General features: G+C 48.2%; 1 protein-coding gene across 1 annotated transcript in view; it reads right to left on the reverse strand.

The window, feature by feature from the left end:
• Positions 1–21,154, reverse strand: part of ANO2 (anoctamin 2) — a 252,858-nt gene that overhangs the window by 138,160 nt on the left and 93,544 nt on the right. The window lies entirely within an intron of this gene.

The raw sequence follows: 21,154 nt of genomic DNA on the forward strand, positions 1-21,154 counted from the left end.
ACAGTACGAAAATGTCTCATTAATGAACATGTTCGTTGTTTGTTGTTCATGAAGGCCAGAACGGCCCCCTTCGGACTTAGAGAGCCCATATTCAAAGGGAGTGTTCAGCAGGCTCTCCTCCAGCCATCACCCAAGTTTGGTCAAGATTGCAATACGAATCTTGGAGTTATACATTCCCAAATCCGACGCCCCCAGGAAACTCCCATTCAATACAATTGGAGCCACTAGTTGACTTTGGCCCCATGTACAAGCGGTGGACTTGAAGGTGGACTGCCTCCCATTCTTGGGGGCGGGTGGTTTGGCCGCTCACCGGCGGCACCTCCCCATGTGCCTGCCCGCCAGGCCTCCCAGAGGCTACTTTCCACCAAGGTATTAAGGTGGGTTATTTTGGCTGCCACCAGGCCTGGCGGGCTCAGGGAGGTGGTGGCGGGCCACCTCCCCTCTAGGGGGTGGGGGGTTTGGCCATTTGCTAGCGGCACCCCCCATGTGCCCGCCCGCCAGGCCTCCCAGAGGCTACTTTCCACCAAGGTAATAAAGTGGGTCATGTCGGCGGCCATTGGGCCTGGCAGGCTCAGGGAGGCGGTGGCGGGCCACCTCCCCTCTAGGGGGTGGGCAGTTTGGTCGCTCGCCAGTGGCATCCCCCATGTGCCCACCTGCCAGGCCTCCCAGAGGCTACTTTCCGCCACAAGGCCAAAAGGTGGGTGATGTTGGCGGCCGTCGCATAACCAAATGACCCAGCAACAGTCTGTAAAGAACACCCTCCATCAAGACATAGTGGCATACATGGAGGCCTTGCACACCCTGGTGGGTCAGAGACACCAACGTATGTCCACCATGTCAGACTATGCTACTCCAGAGTTGATAGTCTGTTTCACTCCCCTCTGCAAGAAGACAAGGTCTTTTTGATTTCAAAAGGTTTATTGTGAAAGACAGCATTCCAAGTATACATATTCCAGGATAGAGATCCTGGCCAACCAAAGTATTGACAAGAATGACTCATGAAGAGAAAGTGGTTACATTTCACACTCCCAAGCCCAGCCTCCCCCCGAATTCGCACAGCAAAGCTTCTCAGAGGCATGTTGAGCTGGCCAAGGTCAAGCAGACAGATAAGAGAGTTTCCTTTCCCATGGACTCAGCTCCGTGCAGGTGTTGGGGCATGGAGGAAAAGAAAGACTAAACACTACAGAGGTAAACATGGCATTACCCAGGTTAAACAGGCTCTGACACACCAGATGGGGACTTCATGGCATCAGGGCCAATTCTGTTGTCCACACCTCGCATGGTGCAGAGGCTGTTGCCACCCAAACTCACCTGCTGGACATGGAGCATAGGAGGGTTAGGTACGTGGGATAGATAGGTTTCTTGATAGGTGCATAGCTGTATGGGACAGGTGTATAGGACAGAGAGATGCATGGATACATGGAATATCTATATTGGATTGACAGGAGAGACAGATACTGTGTACAGGGATATTGAGGAGACAGGCGGATTGCATAAATATCTGGGTTATCCTGTCATTAGAAAGTTAGAAGGAAAGAACCAAGGATGGGATGTGGGGCCCACCCCTAACATGTAGAAGCGGAGGCTCACGTGCTGATCATCGAGGCAGAGGAGGATGCCTTCCCCCCCGTTGCGGGGAAGGCATCGGTTTCCCTAGGAAAGGGGATTGTGGGCAGACAGGCAGGTGCCCGTGTAGGGAGCTGTGGGCTGCCCCCAGCATCACCCACCAGCCTGCCGTCATGGACATGGCAGTCTATTCAGCACCCTACAGGAAACAGCATTGCAGCAAAGGCTGATGCCCTTGTGGGTCCCTCCAGCCAGACACGGTGGAGCCAGGAGGATGGTCAGCCCAAACTAAGCACACCTTGAAGGAATACACAGACTGCTGCTGGAGAGACTTGTCCACCCCTCCTGTGTCGAAGCAGAGGCTGTTGCCAACATGACCCACCTTCCTGCCTTCGCAGAAAGGACGGGAGTTGCAGCCGGGGCCCATTCCCCTCTGCTCAGAGGGGACAGCAGATGCCCATGGATAGGGGGCACCGTGCTGTACAACCACATACGCAACAGCAGCTGAGGTGTCCCTCGTGCCCAAAAGCAGCGGCTGCAGACATGACCCACCTTCCTGCCTGCGTGGAAAGGATGGGATGGACAGGACAGGAGAGGTTGTTGGGAAGGATCGGAGTGGTACCAGACAGGGAGAGGTTGAAAGAGAGACCAGCAGCCCCGAGAACTGAGAGGGGCTAGAGCAGTTCCACACCACTTAGAGACACCTTACCTGAGCAGGCAGTACAGGCACTAGGCTGCCGCCAGCATCACCCACCTTCCTGTCTTTGCGGAAAGGACAGGAGTCGCGGGACCCATTCCCCCCTGCTCAGAGGGGACAGCAGGTGCCATGGACAGGGGGCACCATGCTGTGCAACTATATGTGCAACAGCTCCTGAGCTGCCCCTCTTGCCCAAAAGCAGCAGCAGGAGACAGCACCCACCTTACTGCCTTCACGGAAAGGGTGGGAGTCGTGGGACCCATTCCCCCTTGCTCAGAGGAGACAGCAGGTGCCATGGATAGGAGGCATCGTGCAGTACAACCGTATCTGCAACAGCTTTTGAGCTGCCCATCATGCCAGAAAGTGGCAGCTGCAGATATGACCCACCTTCCCACCTTCGCAGAAAGGGCAGGAGAAGTTGTTGGGAAGGGTTGTAGTGGTTCCATCCAGAGAGGGCAAGGTTGAACAAGGGACCAGGAACTTGTCAGGGAGAGGACGCGATGGGCAGGACAAGTCATGGGGAAGGGTCGTTTTGGCACCATCCAGAGAGGGAGAGGTTGAAAGAGAGACTGGGAACTTTTCAGGGAGACAAGGACAAAGAGTTACCAACCGCATTGCGGAGCAGGACCAGGAAGACCCCTTCATTTGCAAGCCAAGAAACCCACTGAGTCGTGGGACAGCGGCACCTACTGAAATGACCCACCCTGCCTTCGCAGAAAGGACGGGATGGGCAGGACAGGAGAGGTTGGAAGGCGTCTAAGTGGTTCCAGAGAGGGAGAGGTTGAAAGAGGGACTGGGAATTTGTCAGGAAGAGGAGGACAAAGGGTTACTGACTGCATTGAGGAACAGGACCGGGAATACCCCTTCATTTGCGAGCCATGAGCCAAGAAACCCACTGAGTCATGAGACAGCGGCAGCAGCTGATATGACCCACCTTCCTGCCTTCGCAGAAAGGACGGGATGGGCAGGACAGGAGAGGTTGGGAGGCATCTGAGTGGTTCTGGAGAGGGAGAGGTTGAAAGAGGGACCGGGAACTTGTCAAGGAGAGGGGGGACAAAGGGTTACCAGCCACATTGCAGAGCAGGACCGGCAAGACCCCTTCATTTGCGAGCCATGAGCTGAGAAACCCACAGAGCCTGGCACCGGACCTTGGAAGCAGCCCCGAGAACTGAGGGGGGCTAGAGCAGTACCTCACCACTCACAAAAACCTGATCTGAGCAGCCGCGGAACAGGTGATATCATTAAGTAGCTTTGGCCATGGAGCCAGGCAGCGGCCCAGAGATCTTGAGCACACTGCAGAGGGGCTTGGCCTAGAACCACAGGAGACCGAGGTGGGTCAGAGCCCAGCTAGGTCAAAGTCCACGAAGGGATATCCCAGCAGTTTGAGGTTGGCCTTAATGAAGTCAACATGTCCACCAGGTCCAGGTGCAGACGCGCTTGGCGGGGATGGAGGAGGTCTCCCAGATAAGAGAACACCCGCTCGCTCTGCATGCTGGTGAGAGGGCAGGACAGGATGTTGGTTGCCACGATGGACAGGTCCAGCCATACGGCAGATTTACTCACCCCATACTCCAATGGGTTGGAATGGGGGGGGGCTTGGTGGGCTCCGCAAGTTACTCTTGCACCATAGCCCCCATCGAGTCCTCCATGGCAAGAGATGCACCCACTGTGCTGCGGCCAACCACACAGCCCACAGATGAGGACCAGAGATCGAGTGATCCTGTTTTGGTGGGTCTCTCCTGGCGTGGCTCTCTTCTCATCTCCTCCCACCTCCACCTCCACCTCCTCTACTGCCTGCCCCTCGCCCCTGCCCAGTTCCCTCCGTCCTGCCTTCTCTGCCTGGAAACGGAACACTGCTCTGCAGAGCTCCTTTTTCCAGTGCTGCATTCCCCACCCACCCCGCATGGCGGTTGCCCTTGATACGGGGGTCACAGAGGGAGGCCATTTGGTACGGTACCTCGTGGCACACAGGATGCAAGCACTCGGCCACACATACCTGCATCCTCCTCACAAAGTCCCTGACCCTGGGGAGCAGCTCGTGCTCGTGCTCAAGCTCCTTGGCCAGGAACTGGTCGAGCCCATGGATCAGGGGGATGACCTGACCCAGGCTGGCCTCGTACAAGCACAAGAGCTCCAGTGGCCTCCTTAAAGGGTTTCAATAACTGGGACTTCTGGGCAAGGACTATCCATTCCATGGAGCTCAGGCTGAGCTCCTCTCCCTTCCTCAGAATGTCCAGCGATGACAGGATGTCCTGCAATGGGCCCTTCTGCTCCACCAGATGACTTATCATGCCGTAGGTGGAGTTCCAGCAGGTGGGCAGGACCTGATAGAGGTGGTGCTTAGGGTCTCCCCCTCTGGAGCAGCTCGTGGGAAGAGTTGATGCTGTGGGAGAAGTGGGAAGTGATGCGACGGAAGCTCTCCAGCTGTTGTGGCCTCTGAGTCCTCAGGGGATGAAGACCTCGGGGAGGACGACAGGAGTGGGACTATTCCAAGCCTCTCCAGAGGCAGCTGCTTGGAAGACCAGCAAGGAATGGAGCTGCAGGAACCCTTGCCAGAGCAGGTTGAGGAATCCAGGGCAGACTCAGGGACAGAGGCACCAGCTCCTGAGACCAGGGCAGAATCTCCACCCAGCTCCCCTGAACCTGATAGGCAGCGCAGAGGGAAACAGCGTCTTGCTGCACAGGAAAGGAAGCGAAGTGCAAGGCTTCAGGCACTCAAACAACGACGTAACAACCTTGAGTTGTAACAGGGTGCAGCACTGCCCTGCAGGTGAGAGCTCTTAAGCCAGGACGCCCTTTCCCTAGCTGCAGAAGCACCTGCACACAGACCCGCCCGGTTCTACTGCAACTCAGTTCTGCTCTGACTGCTCTTTGGCTCTGACCCTTGCATTCGGCTCCTTGGACTACGCTTCCTGCCTGCTTCCCCGTCGGCTTGGTTGAACTCCGGACGTTCAGAGAGGCTCGTGGCAGACTCCCTGCCTGCATTCCAGCACACCAGCAGGTTGTGCATCCACAAAGTTCCCTCGTCCCAGCTGTCCCTCAGCTTGCTCCCTAGCCCGAGAACATCCCTCTTCACCAGGTGCAGCTTGTGCGCCATGCATACCAGGCCCAGGAGGGATGCCTCTTTCAAGGCTGCCAACATGTTGCTTCCCGCGTCCGTCACCATGAAGCCATGGACAAACCTTTCCCTCCCCCCAGCTGTCCACTCTCTCAGAGCTGCCTTTATGGTGGTGGCGATGTTCTTCCCAGTATGAACATCATCCATTCCGTGGGCCAGGAGAAGAACTACCCTGTATCCTGGTGTCAAGCATGGCACCTGTTTTCGGGTGCCAGTTCTTGGCCTAGGGCAGCGGAAGTCCTCTGGTTGCCACCAGTGAGCGGTGATGCTAAGGTAGCCATGATGGCAGCCGCTCCATAGGTCTGCCATGAAGTGTACGGTACGGCCTTTGGCAGCTGACAGCTCCCTGAGGACCATGTCTTGCACGCACTGGTAGAGGGCAGGTAGGACTTGACAGCCAACGCTGCGCCATGACGGGATGGAGAACCATGGGGCGAAATGCTGAAGCAGCTTGCGGAAGCCCACACCCTCCACAACAGATAGGGGGAATCCTTATAGGGCAATCGTCTCTGCCACAATGCAAATGCCTGCCTCCTGAGCCCTCAACCTCACCCTTTTCAGAGGCACTGCCCCTGACCCCGAGGGAACAACCTCCGCTAGGGTGGCCTGCCTGACCGTTCCGCTCCCACCAGCAGCAGCCTCTGGCCAGGCTTCTTGCTTGGGGTGGATTCTGGTGACCCTCCCACTGATCCCTGCTCAGAAGAGCTGGTAGTCCTCTTTCTCCCCCCGCTGGATGTTTCGCTGGCCAAGGACGGAGACCGGGTGGTGTGTCTTCAGGTGCCCACTCAGGACATTGACGACAGGTGCTTCAGGTCATTGCTCCTGCACACCAGGCCATCACAGGCATGGCACTGCACCACACGGGGGGTCATTCGGAAGGGCCCAAAAGTGCCTCCACACAGAGAGCTTGAAAAGTGGCCCACTAACTGTTCCAGGGGAAGGAGGACGGGTTACAGGCTGCGCTGCAGAGCTGGCACTAGAAGACGGAGTGAGGGGCGGACTGCAGGCAGGGGCAGGACTGAGAGTTTGGGATGGGGATAGGATGGATGTTTCATCAAACCCTAACCATTCCTCCATGGACCCCTGGCCCTCCTCCTCCTCCTTAAAATGTTTAAGGAGATCCTCTTCCCCTGGCGGCAAGAGCTCTTTGGCCTCCTCCACAGCCCCCACAGCTAAATCTTGGGGAGCAGGAGGTTCTGCTGCCCCTGAGCCCCACCCAGTACTGCTTCTCACATGGCAACCGGGACATTCTTTGCATTTCCCCCCACGACCACCCTTGGCCCCCTCCTGAAGCCTCTTTGTGCCAGCAAACAAGAATTAAGGAGGAATGAGGAGAGAACACTGTGAGCCCTCAGCCAAGGTGCGCACTGAGCATGGCCCCAGGGCCTGGCCTGAAACCAGAAGGAGGGGGTAGAGCCCTACCCCAGCACTCCCAGAAACCTGACCAGATCAGGCACTGATAGTAATCAGTGTGAGCCCTCAGCTGAGGTGCCCACTGAGCTTGGCCCCAGGGCCTAGCAGCAGTCCTGGAACCAGAGGAGATAGATCCCTATCACAAACACACAAAAATTCAAGCTCCAATGCACTCTCCTTGTCTCTCTCCCAAAATGCTAGCTCTCTCCCGCTCCACTGCCTGCTGAAACTGAAAGCTAGAGCTTGGAGCACACTTCCTTTTATAACCAGAGGTCCCATAGAGAAAAGCAGGAGGTCTGTGGTTGGCAGCGAGAACTGCCTAACAGGGTTTGCAGGGATGAGATTGGAGTGCCCATGGCTGCAGAACACCCCTTCCCTTCTCCCTCCCCCCTGGTCTCTGCTCCCATGTAACCAATTGTAACCAATTTAGAGCTCCACACTTGGAAGGAAGACCTGCCTATCAAGCTAAGTTGGGCTTTGATTGGGGTTTCCAGGGCAACAGAAGGAGTGCAGACAGAGTTCAGGCAGTCCCTGCCTCCGTTGTCAAGGGAATTGATTGAAGGTGCTTGACTGTCTGGCTTCACGAACAGCGGACGAACGCAACAAATGAAGCTTGCGACGACCACTTGTTCGTTTACAATGGCGCCTCATGAATGGCTTGTTCACGAAAAGCCGATCGAACTGTTCGTGGGTTCTTTTAGTTCGTATTGCTGTTCATGCCCAACTCTAATGTGGAGATCTTAAATCTAGTACAAAAGTGTCAAGTGTATTTTTTAAATAACACATTTATTCTGGCACAAGGTACTGTGAACCACAGCAGACTTCACTGGGAGGCAGAGCTTGATGTGTCAGATGCATGAAATGTTCCTCTAAGCCAGCAACGTGCAGAAGGGCAGTGGAGATATTGAGGGCAGAGGGCCCAGCAACCCAAGAGTTGTGTGCTACATTCTGTGTAATAGTGGGCTGGAAGTAGGGGGTTCCTTCCAATGCCCTGGACAGTGTCTGAATTAAACACTACTATACTATATGCAAAAAAAAAAGTTCAAAGGGAGACTCCAGGGTGAATCTTCTGAGTCTTAAAATTCACATGCCGATTTGATGAAAGTCTTCATCAGTAGTGGGAGTGGTTAGCTCCTTACAGAAAGTAATTGCTCTCTTTAGAGCTTTCTGTACACTATTCAACTAGCTCTGCAAGTCTGTCACCTTAGGAGTGGTCCCTTCCAACTCCTTTAACTGGATTTTGGTTTAATCTTGCTCTGTCTAAATAAGAGCCTTTAGAGCTCTTTTCATAATACCTCCCCCCATCTCCTTTTCTAGGTATTATTAATGATTATTCCATTTTTATCCATCCCCTTCCTCCAAAGAACTCAAGATGACACATACCATTCTTGCCTCCTCCATGATACATTTAATCTTCAAGGTGCCTCCCAAATCATCATTGACCTCACTGGAACCTATCTGCCCCAACATGAAATCAATTACAATATAATAATCAGGGAACCCACAAAGGGGAACCTTATTCGTCTCTTTGGCTAGCCCTCCTCCATTTTCCCTCCTCCCTAGGGTTCCCAGATTCCCACTTATGGTGGGCAATTTTCTGCCAATTCCCTCTGATGCCTGCCAGTCCCTCCGGCATTGGCAGGAGAAATTGAAGAGGATTAAAGCAGCAGGGGAGGGGCTGTCTGATGAGCTGGTGCCACTTCTGGTCTGACGTGGCATAGGACATCCTGCCATTTCTCAAGAACTCTTTGGTAAATCCATACAGTTTTTGCAGAAAAACAGAGCATCCCCAGCAACATGCTGACATCATTTCTGAGCACAAGGGCATGACATAAGCGAGTAGATGGCAGCCAATTCTTTGAGATTCAACCCATTTGGGGCTAAAATCGGCCCCAAGTGAAGCATGATGTCATCTCACCCACCAGGAGCGCCTGCTAGTGGCGGGCAATGGCTGAGAAGCTTACAACCTTCTATTGGTGGCTGGCGACTAGTGGGCAAACCGGCAGGTCCAGAAATATATATATGGCCAGGTCTAGAATTATATATATAGATAGGCCTCTTTATTTTATTTATTTTGAAGGCAATGGGTTTAGATTGCATAGGGTTGCACTGTAAGAAAAGTACTTAAGGTAAATCACAAATGAAATACAAATATAATCTAACCAGTACAACTCTGAAATAGACCCAGCCACAATCTGCTAAGAAATGCCTCCAGCAAAACAAGTTCGCATATGTGGAGGCCTCGTACACACAAATACACAATCTGGCGGGTCAGACAACGACATACGTTCACCAGATGGGGCACTCCACGGCATTGGATCTGATGGTGTTCTCCACACCTTGCATGGTGTGGAGTCTGGACAAAACACACCAGCTGGACATGCATGGAGCATTGGACACCCCTCCAGTGTCAAAGCAGAGGCTGCCTCCAAGATGACCCACCATCCTGCCTTCGCAGAAAGGATGGTGTTCAAGGACCCATTCCCCCTTCTTCGGTGGGAACAGCAGGTTCCATTGATTGGGGACACCATGCAGGACAACTGCATGTGCCACAGTTCCTGAGCTAGCCTTGGTGCCTAAACCCGTCATCTGTGGACATTAACCACCTTCCTGCCTTCACGGAAAGGACATGTGTCATGGCAGGACCCATTCCCTCCGGTCAGAGGGGAGAACCAGTGGCATGGACAGGGGGCACTGTGTTGCTCTACCATCTGCACAACAGCAGCTGAGCTGGGCCTGTTGTTGAGAAGCGGCAGTGGCAGATGCCAACCACCTTCCTGCCTTTGTGGAAAGGTGGAAGGACCTCTTTGGCCTCCTCCACAGCCCCCACACGTGAATCTGGGGGAGCGGGAGTACTCTCTGCTGCCCCTCAGCCACACCCAGTAACCAGAAACCAGGAAGACTACCTTTTCACTTTCCCCCATGACCACCCATGGTCACCACAACATGAAGACTCATTGTGCCACCAAACTAAAATTAAGGAGGACAGAAAAGGAGAGAACACTGTGAGCCGTCAGCCGAAGTGCCCACAGAGCTTGGCCCCAGAGCCTGGCAGCAGCCTTGAAACCAGAGGCTGGGGCTAGAGCCCTAGCCCAGCACACCCAGAAGCCTGACCAGATCAGGCATTGATACTGATAATAATAATAGTTAGGGTGAGCCCTTAGCCAAGGTACCCACTGAGCTTGGCCCCAGGGCCTGGCAGCAGCCCTTAAACCGGAGGCTGAGGCTAGATCCCTAGCCCAGCACACCCAGTGCTGGTGGTCAGGCAATAATAATAATAATAATAATAATAATAATAATAATAATAATAATAATAATAATAATAATAATAATAAATGTGATCCCTCAGCCAAGGTGCCCACAGAGCTTGGCCCCAGAGCCTGGCAGCAGCCCTGGAACTGGAGGCTGGGGTACAGCCCTAGCCCAGCACTCCCAGAAGCCTGACCAGATCAGGCACTGATAATAATGTGAGCCCTCAACTGAGGTGCCCACTTAGCTTGGCCCCAGGGCTTGGCAGAAGCCCTAGAATCAGACGCTGGGGCTAGCACCCTAGCCCAGGACACCCAGAAGCCTGACCAGATCAGGCACTGATACTAATAATAGTAATAGAGTGAGCCCTCAGCCGAGGTGCCCACTGAGCTTGGCCCCAGGGCCTGGCAGCAGCCCTGGAACCAGAGGTGATAGATCCCTATCCCACCCACCACACACAGAAAAAAGCCCAGCTCCAATGCACTTTCCCTGTCTCTCTCCCAAAAGGCTATCAACAGCTCTCTCCCACTCCACTGCTTGCTGAAAATGAAACCAGAACTGGGAGCGCAGTGCCCTTTTATAAGCAGAGGTCTCATTGAGAAATGCAGGAGGTCTGTGGTTGGCAGTCAGAACTACCTAACAGGGTTTGCAGGGATGAGATTGGAGTTCCCATGGCCACAGAACACCCCCTCCTCCCTCCCTCTGCCCTGGTGTCTGCTCCCATGTTACCAATTGTAACCAATTTGCAGCTCCACACTTGGAAGACCTGCCCATCAAGCTGGGCTTTGATTGGGGTGTCCGGGGCGACAGAGGGAGTGCAGGCAGAGTTCAGGCAGTCCCTCCCTCCGTTGCCGAGGCAATTGATTGAAGGCGCCTGAGTGTCTGACTTCCCAAACAGAAGCCGAATGCAATGAACGAGGTTTGTGATGACCACCTGTTCGTCTGGAATGAGGCCTCATGAATGGCCTGTTCGCGAACAGACAAACGGCCTGTTCGTGGGTTTTTTCCGTTCGTAATGCTGTTCGTGCCCATGTCTACTCAGAAAGCATTAAAACAGTTTACATGTTTAGCAGAGAATTTAAAAACAGGACCAAAATTTACTTCCAAAAGGCCTTTACATTTTTTTTAGCTGTGCTATGCAGAGACTGAACATAATTCCAGTAGGTGAGAGTTCCAAATATTACAGTAAACACAGAGAAAGCTGCTCTTTGGGGGCTGGTTCACATTTCTACTGGATACCATATGCTGAGTGCTCTGCCTGTATTTACTGCGTGGAGAGCTCCTTTCTCTGATACATGTTCCTGGTACATCCTTGTTCTTAGCTTTTCTTTGTGAGAGATTTTGGAGATGCTTTTAAAAAATGAAGGATGCATGAACAAAGAGTAAGTCTGTAAATACAGGGAAGCCAGGGAGGGTTTCCTCACCCCATCCCCACCAGGTCCCCTCTCTAGATTTTGGGATGTCATTTGTAAAAATAATAAGCATCTATTGTTTTTCTTTATGGAGAAATAAAAATGGCATTATTCCACCTCATTGCCCTGCAAGGAATGGGTGAGGGGAAGTTGCAAGATGGCTACTATCCTGAGCCATTCTGAACTCATTCTTGTTCCATAATCTTCTCTCCCTTGCCACTTTTCCTGCTTACTTTCTCAACCTCATCCCCATTAATGTCAGCAGCACCGGGAGAAAGTACAAGAAAGAACATGCCAGTGGAGTCTAGTTTGCAGTGAGTGACGTGCTTCAGAAGCAGGTTGTGCTATGGGTTGGGAAAGAAGAGGAAAATGAATGCCCAGGCTGCCCAGCCTAGCATGTGTTTTCAGTCTGCTGCTGCTGCATGTGAAGAAGTGTCCTTTTGAGCCCCTGCAAAAGGCCTCTTATTTACCAATGAATATCCACAGTCCAGTTCCTACCCTCACCTTTCCCCAAACCTTTGATGAAGGCCATAGGACTAAAAAGGACATGATGTCAGGACTGTTTAAAAGCCACACCTTCTCAGCACAGAAGAAAACAAAGAAGTTTACATGGCCACAGGGATGCAGAGAGTATAGTATCAAGATAATCTTAAAGTCATCAATTGCTCACTACAGAAAAAAGTTTGCGAGGTAATTTAAATAAATTTGAGCAATGAATAAGCCATATTTTCAATACCAGAAGTTCAAAAAGATGAAGAGAATACTCAAGGGCATGTGCTGAGTGCTATACAAGAACCTGTACCTACCTACCACACATACCTACCTGCCATCAAGGGATGAGTTTCTAGGTTAGAAATAATGTCTTGATGGAACTCAGGCATCTCTCATTTTAGTCTTTCGCGATAAAATAATAGTTACTATTCATCTCTGCCTCCTACACATATTTCCCAACACAGTTCTAAATGCTACCTGACAGTCTTATGCCCTGCATCAGCCTCTCAGAAAAGAATATGGGTACACGAGTTAAATTGGCAAAGTGCTCTTAATATTAATACAATAAAATCACTTCTTCCCTGAATAATTGCTGTTATGCCATGTTACAGATTTGATATATATTATTATATTAATATATTAAAACCATATATAAAGTTCAACACACACCAGCAATTTTTTTTACATTTTAAGAGTCTCACAATGCAATCCTAAACAGAGTCCATGAACTTAGAAGGCTTTAACTGTGTTTAGGACTGCACTGTTAAGTCTATACTCTTCTATATAGCATATTTCTATACAAATACTAGTAATATCTAGCAAAATATGGGAGAAAGGTGCCACAGCAAGCATGCAGCATTTTACAGAGAAAATGAAACATAGTTGGTTGATATGCACTGGTGCCATGTTCAGTTCTGGTGCTCCCTCCCTCCTCATTTGGTTTCCATTGTCTAAAATTAATTCCTTTTGAGAAGGACAGCAAGATTTTAGTCCAGTGGCTCCTTAGAGATCAACGTTTTCAGAGTGTAAGCTTACAAGAGTCAGAGTTCTCATCCTTAGACACCCGTCTGAAGAAAGCAGCCCTAACTCTCAAATGTTTATATTCTGAAAATCTTGTTGGTCTCTAAGGTACCACTGGACTAAAACCCTGCTGTTCTACTGCAGACCAACATGGATACCCACCTAATTATCCTTTTGTGAAGGAGCTCAGGACATATTCAGGGAGGCAGTTGTTGTGAATTTCCTGCATTGTGCAGGGGATTGGACTAGATGACCCTGGAGGTCCCTCCCTACTCTATGATTCTATATTTCCAGTTCCACATCAATCTGGTTTTCCCACCGTCATTGGTTGAAACATTATTACCACAGCATTTGAGACTGTGGTTTTATGTTTGTATTTAAGTCAGATGATCCTACATTGGACAGATAGAGGGTTGGCTCCAGCCAGCTCATTCACTCAATAATCCCATTCGATTCCCTCTTAACTATAGCTTTTGTCCCACATATCTTTTTGTCCATGCAGGTCCCATGATCCCCAGCATAGCCTTTTTTGAGTCATCATTTTTCAACAGCAAACAGGGCCCTTTTCACACAACATACCTGCTTCCAGAACATCGCAAAACGCAGCGCAAAAAACATGGAAGATAGCGTCTTCTCGCGAGAGTTATGTGTGACGTCACGCAAAACTCTTGTGAGAAGACACTATCTTCCGCATTTTTTGCACTGCGTTTCGCGATGTTCTGGAAGCAGGTATGTTGTGTGAAAAGGGCTCAAGTTGGTTGGATCCAACCCGTATTAACCTCTCTGCTGTCCATGGAATATCTGTCAGTGATCATGTGAGACTCTAGTACCTTAAGTGAGCACTTAGGAATTCAAATCCAATTCAATTTAAGTGTATAAATTAAATAATTTTAAACTTATGAGGGTATAAGCATTTGTGAGTCAAAGCTGACTTTGACAAAGCGAATTTCCTTCATTTCCTGCAAAGCGAGCTTTGCCTCATGAAAGTTTATAGCCTAGAAAGTCGGTCTCTGCTACTGAATTTACTAACTATTTTACTAAGCATGAATAACTGAATTTACTAAGCATAACTATTCACAAACCGGCGGTTCATGGGAGCTCATTTCTCATGAACCACAATGAATTTTAGCCCCATTTGTTTGGTTCGTATTTCAGTTCGTCACTGCAGACAGCCTGGCGCCAATCAATCAGTTTCCTAGGAAACCGGGGGCGGGGGAGCTCTCTGCAGGCTTTCTGTTGACCTGGAAGTGACATTTTCACGAACCAAATGAACTGGTTCATGAACCAGGGTAAGTTTGTGAAAGTTCACGGTTCATTAAACGCGACAGACCATAAACCACCATGAATCGCCATTTTCCTGGTTCGTGCTCATCTCTAAAGATTACCTATCTGAAATGCTAAACATACCAGACCTATTTGTTGATAACTTCCACCCACTTACTTATGATACCCCTTCCACCCATTTACTCATAGGATCTCTCGCCTTTTGGAGAGGTGGTCACCCAAGGTAAATAGTGATTTATTTTAATAATTCATTTTAAATTCTCATGTATGATAACATATTGCTAGACAATTATGCTTTTTCAACCCAAATCACAAACATTCTTTCTTAAGACCACCTCCCCCATTATGTCCCCTGCAGGGCATTGCTCTGTGCAGAGAAGCAACTCCTGGTTGTCCCTGGCCCGAAGGACATCCATCTGGCCTTGACCAGGGCCAGGGCCTTTTCTGCCTTGGCCTGGCCTGGCCTGGTGGAACACTTTCCCACTGGAGACTCGGGCTCTGCGGGACCTGTTACAGTGCCACAGGTCCTGTAAAATGGAGAAGTTCCGCCGGGCCCTTGGCTGAGGAGCAGCAGGTGTCCTTTCACCCTTCCACCTAAGACCACCACCTTTTCCATGACTGCCCTCAGCCATGTGCATGCCCACATGCTATGGCTCATATGCGGCTGCCGATTGTCTATTTAAGTGGCCTATACATAGGCGGCACCTGAACTATTTTAATGATTGTTTTAAATTACCTCTGATTTTATAGTTTTTATGATTATCTTATTGTACTGTATGCATGCAGTGAACCACCCTGAGCCCATTCATGGTGAGGGTGGAGTATAAATAAAATAAAATAAAATAATTAATTAACAGACAATCCCAAATAAAATGCTTCTCGCTATCTTTCTATGTAATCCCAAATCAAGATAGCCTGTGTTGCTGAAGATATTTAGGAGCTTATGCTCTGCTTCAGATTTCTATAACCCTAGTTCTATTATATTACTTATTAGATGTTTCATCCTATTGATTTACACTATGTAAGCAATAAAATAAATAAATAAATAAATAAATAATTGGTAGCACCAGATCCATGTGGAGTACTAGTAAGGTGAAAGAATTCATGGATTTGGGGAGCTGTTTTCAGACAGTTGGGGAATCCCTCTCCCTCCTGTGCTTTCAGCATAAATATCTGCCTGTTCATTTACAATGCCTCTCTTTCACAAATGGCTTTGTTTGCCTTCAGCAGTGGCATCATGTAGCCAAAGCTATTTGTCTATGTAGGTAAGTGACGACATCCCATTCTCAGTGTGGGATCCTTCAGTCGATGAATCTAGAAAATATTACCCTTAAATCTTAACTGACTTCATCTGCCCTCAGGCTCTATAACATGTGGCTTGCAGACCAGGTTCAGCCCTGCAGATAAGGATACCAGGTTCCAGGTGGGGCCTGGAGATCTCCCTAGATTTACAACTGATCTCCACACTAGAAAGATTGTTCCCCTGGAGAAAATGGCTGTTTTGGAAGCTGGTCTATATGACATTATACCCTACTGAGGACTCAGCCCTCCCCAAACCCCACCCTTCCCTAGCTCCACCCCCAAATCTCCAGGAATTTCTCAATCCAGAGTTGGCAGCCCTACATGATACCCAACTGAGGTCCCTCCCCTCCCCAAACCACACCTGCCTCAGGCTCCATCCCAAATCTCCAGGATTTTCCGAACTCGGAGTTGACGATCGTCCCTACAGCCCACAGCCCCAAGATCCTCACTTGTCTCCTTCTGCCCCATGAGACATCCATAGGTAGCTACAAGGGGAGGTCACCCGGACAGATTAAACAGTCTCAGTATACAACCCGGGGAACAAAGATTTCAAACACTCATGAAACAGTTTTTAAGAAATTTTAAATAATGCCAAGTGCCAAATGCCAAGTGCAAAGACAATTAATATAATAAATACAATTTCATGAAATTCAACTGGTAGAGAAAAAGTTCATACGGTAAAGAGTCCAGCTGGTGAAGATCACACCATTAATAACGTTTTCTTTCTCTTTCATAGATAGGTTAAATGGCAAAGACCATCATATTGTCTAGAAGAACTAGAGCTGAACGTTCCTTCCAACATACAGCCGACGGGTTTTGCTAGCAGATTTCCAATTCCCGTTTCGTACTCTTACTTCCTCACAGGCATAACCTTCAAAGATGGTCACCAAACCCAATTCTCACATATCACCCAGTTGGCAAATGACGGAATCAAAATGACGGTTTGATTCCGTCATTTGCCAACTGGGTGATATGTGAGAATTGGGTTTGGTGACCATCTTTGAAGGTTATGCCTGTGAGGAAGTAAGAGTATGAAACGGGAACTGGAAATCTGCTAGCAAAACCCGTCGGCTGTATGTTGGAAGGAACGTTCAGCTCTAGTTCTTCTAGACAATATGATGGTCTTTGCCATTTAACCTATCTATGAAAGAGAAAGAAAAAGTTATTAATGGTGTGATCTTCACTAGCTGGACTCTTTACCGTATGAACTTTTTCTCTACCAGTTGAATTTCATGAAATTGTATTTATTATATTAATTGTCTTTGCACTTGGCATTTGGCACTTGGCATTATTTAAAATTTCTTAAAAACTGTTTCATGAGTGTTTGAAATCTTTGTTCCCCGGGTTGCATACCATGAGACATCCAGGCCAGTCCTGGTACCCAGATGTACCCTCCACTTTCTCCCAATCATTCTTAAGTTTTAACAAGAAAGCCCGTACGTTTACTTGGCTAGCATGCCAGCATTGTAAAGAAAAAGTAGAGGAATTAATGAAGTAGAGGAATTAATAGGGTCTGGAGCAGGTGGAGAGGAGCAGTGATATGAATAGTGGGTATGACAGCAGGTTCAAGCAGTGATTCTTGGTGTTTGAATAAGTGTTTCACTACAGAAGCATGTTTTCATCTGTGAAATGTCGGCAGGTAAACAGAACTTGTAGGGGGGCAGGTGTCTGTTTGAGCAACTTAAGGAGTGCCAAGGGACAAGGGGGGGGATTAGGTTTTAAAAGGTTAGCGAGCGTGCTTGATAGACATTCCCCAGAGGCCCTTAAAACTTTGTGGTTCTAAAAGTTACTTCCGTTGCCCTACAGGAACTTTGTAACTGGAAGAGATGCCTCAGTGAGTTCAGGCATTTCCTGTGAACAGTCTTAGGGAGAAGTGTGCTACCCAATGGTTTTTTCTGGGCACACACAAAGTATGTGTTTTATGGGGACTTTACCACAAGGAGAGCCTGAAGAGGGTTAATTAGGATTACCTTTTGCTTTATGAGCTGGTACATAAATCAACAGACTTTCCTTATATGGAAACGTAAGCCAGACAGTATGAGTCCACCCTTGTCTGGGGGGCCACACGCTGCTGGCCAGGGAGTGGAAGATGCAGATACCTTAAAGGGGACACTACCAAAAAGGGGTGAGCAAGGTTAGAAAACAGATTTTTAAAAATGCATCCCTTCCCTTTAAATCTGATCAGGGCTTTTCAGGAAATTAAACACTGAAACTATTCAGGTTCAGATAGAAAACAGATGATGTTATACGTAGAAATCCTACAGTTGAGTCTTATGGCTGGGCAGAAGAAACATATGTGAGTAATCAATGCAGTATTTCTGGAAAGAACCTTTTATGTTTTTAATACTTAACACTTCATAACAGGACCTAAATGGGCAGGATGAAAAGAAGGACAGCCCAAAATGCAGGGTGAGTATTTTTCCAGGCACTAAGACTCTTAAAGCGGGTGTTTTCCTCCTTTGCCATGTTATCCAGTGAGTCCTTGCAGACTGGCTGCTGTTTTTGCATTTCACCCTCCGGAAGAAAGTTTTGCTACCTTTGCTAAGGTGCAGATGCGCTCTGCATTTCACTTTGCAGATGATAAAAAAGATGCTCCCTTCATTCTGGCCTTACCTGTTCAATATGCATCTTTGGGTATATGTTGCCCATTAGTGGATTTTCAGCACCCCTTAGTGGTCAGATGTTGTGCTTGTCTATTACTTTTCAGAGGAATGATCCATCCTGTATAAGGCCCCCACTGAATTTAACAAAAGTGTTTTTGTGCCACTCCCGTTCATTTCAATGGTATCTTGTGAAAGAGCTTCCTACTGGATTGTGTGCAAAGCATTTACATGGGTATTTATTGCTTTACATTTTATAGATGCAGTTGCACATTCTGTTTGCAAAAAAGAACCTGACAACCTTCAACTAGAAGAACTGAAGAAAGGAACAAGATAAAAGGGAGCAGTGCTTATAGGGTTGCTAACTTTGGGTTGAGATATTCCTGTAAATTTGAGTTAGGGCCTGGGAGGGTGGGGTTTGGGGAGGGGAAGGGCCTCAGTGGGGTATAAAGCCATGGAGTCCACTGTCCAAAGCAGCCAATTTCTCCAGGGGAATTGTCATCTGGAGATCAGTTGTAATTCGGGGGATTGGCAGCCCTATACTACACATGCCTTGGCACTCCAACTTAAAAGATTCTGTGCTAACAAGGCCAGGAGAGAGCATGGGAGCAAATCTTAATTTAATTTTAATTTAATTTATTATATTTATATTCCGCCCTCCCCGCTTTCGCAGGCTCAGGGCGGATCTTACAGAGTCCACAGGGCAGGGCCCATGGCCCAATGGAATGATACAACATGGAGCAGCTTCATATGTTCCAGCAGTCCAATCCACAGCAGCCAGTCTCTGCACACAGGCCAAAGTGGAATAATTCAGCCGATGATTAGGAAAGGTAACTTGTAAAACAGCAAGGCCTCTAATAAATGTTACATGCACCTATTGTTGCAGCTATATTTAAGATAAAGTATGCAGCTGTGGTTGTCCCCATTCAAATAAAATGTCGTAGACTAGAAAAACAATACAGTCTTGGAGGACGTCTTCCTCATGACAAAAAGCTTAAGAATGTGGGGGCAGAATCACACAGGTAAAATAAGGTTGCTGAAGAAGGGTTTATACAGACACAGACTTGTGAATGTTATGGGAAGAGTGAATACAAAGCAATTCTGATTCTCTCTCTAAAAAAGAGAAATTTGCTGCCATCCTATGAAACTGAAAACCAAAAAGTTTGAGAAAAAAGAAGCACATCTCCACGGAGTGGATCGTTATGGAATTCATTGCCAGTTAAAATATCATGATGCTTAATGGGAGGGTAATGTTTACTTAATGGAGAAAATGTCCTCGTATCAGTGGCTAGGTGAACTAAGGACAACTAGGAATGGAAGCTCCATGTGCAAAGACTTCTGATTATTAGATACTTTGAGGTGGGGAGGAATTAGAAGATGACTAACATCACTCTGCCCTTCTTGCGAGATTTCTTGGGGTATCTGACTGATAGATGTTGGAGAAAGAAAAGAAGATGACCCCTCATAGGAACCGATTGTTTTTTCATTTATCCGTTAAAAGTGCTCTGTGCAAAATATATTCCTAAACACATTGAATAACAATTGTACAAATAGAAAGATTTGTGTGTATCAAACCGTACAAAAGGGAATAATACAACATCAACCATATCCCTTTAAGAGAGTCCCTCAACAGCGAATATAAACAGTCTTGAAGTTCGTTTGTTCTTCCAATTTGAAATCTGGGGACTCTCGCATGTAAAGCTGTACTTGGAAGAAATGTCCAAAAAATTGCCTTTGAGGCCACAAAGGACGAGAAGAGAAGGACCAGCTGTTCTTGGCAACTTTTCTCGTCCCCCAACTGGTGCGGTGAGAATGAAACAACCTAGAAGGAAAAACCATTCTGAATTGGTGGAAGCAAACATAGAGAGGGAGCTCCAAAGAGCCCCTGGCCCTACAAGCTGCCGGCTTGATCACTCAGCTTGTTTCATCCAACGTTCACTTCTTCAGGGGCCACCAATATTTCCACCAAAGAGAATAAATTTCTATAAATGAAGCATTGATGTAAAAGATCAAAGCCATGTTTGTTCTAAGTGAATACATTCAAAAGCTTAACACAAGCAAAGGGTAATTAACTCACCACCGTAGAGTAGAAACGAATCTTACGTGCTACCATTCAGTGCACGAACAGGGCGGTCGCAGTAGGAGTACACACCAAAGCGAAGAGTTGGGAAGCTAGAAGAGTTGCCGAGAACAGCTGGTCCTTCTCTCCTCGTCCTTTGTGGCCTCAAAGGCAATTTTTTGGACATTTCTTCCAAGTACAGCTTTACATGCGAGAGTCCCCAGCTTTCAAATTGGAAGAACAAACGAACTTCAAGACTGTTTATATTCGCTGTTGAGGGACTCTCTTAAAGGGATACAGTTGACGTTCTATTATTCCCTTTTGTACGGTTTGATACACACAAGTCTTTCTATTTGTACAATTGTTATTCAATGTCTTTAGGAATATATTTTGCACAGAGCACTTTAATGGATAAATGAAAAAACAATTGTTTCAGAGACATTTTCATTGCACTGTTTATTGTAATTGTTCCAAAGTGTTGTGTTTGCTATTTTCTGATTGGTTACTTTGGACACGCCTCTGCATTTTGCTTTGCTCCCTCATAGGAACCGGCAACAAGTCTTATTCTTAAAGAGCATTTTGCTCTGGGCATGAGATGATGATGATGATAACAATAACATTCGATTTATATATCACCCTTCAGGACAACTCAACACCCACGAGTAGTTTACAAAGCATGTTATTATTATCCTCACAACAATCACCCTGTGAGGTGGGTGTGGCTGAGAGAGCTCCAGGAAGCTGTGACTGCCCCAAGGTCACCCAGCTGGCTTCACGTGGAGGAGTAGGGAATCAAACCTGGTTCTCCAGATTAGAGTCCTGCCACTCTTATCCTTTTCTATAATTCAGTATATCGTACATCTAATAAAATCTGCAAGAGGGAACCACACAGGGCTAAGGTGGATATTTTTGCTAACCCATAGGAAAATCATAGATTTGCAG

This window comes from Eublepharis macularius, chromosome 16 (assembly GCF_028583425.1).
Source record: "Eublepharis macularius isolate TG4126 chromosome 16, MPM_Emac_v1.0, whole genome shotgun sequence".
NCBI lineage: Eukaryota > Metazoa > Chordata > Lepidosauria > Squamata > Eublepharidae > Eublepharis > Eublepharis macularius.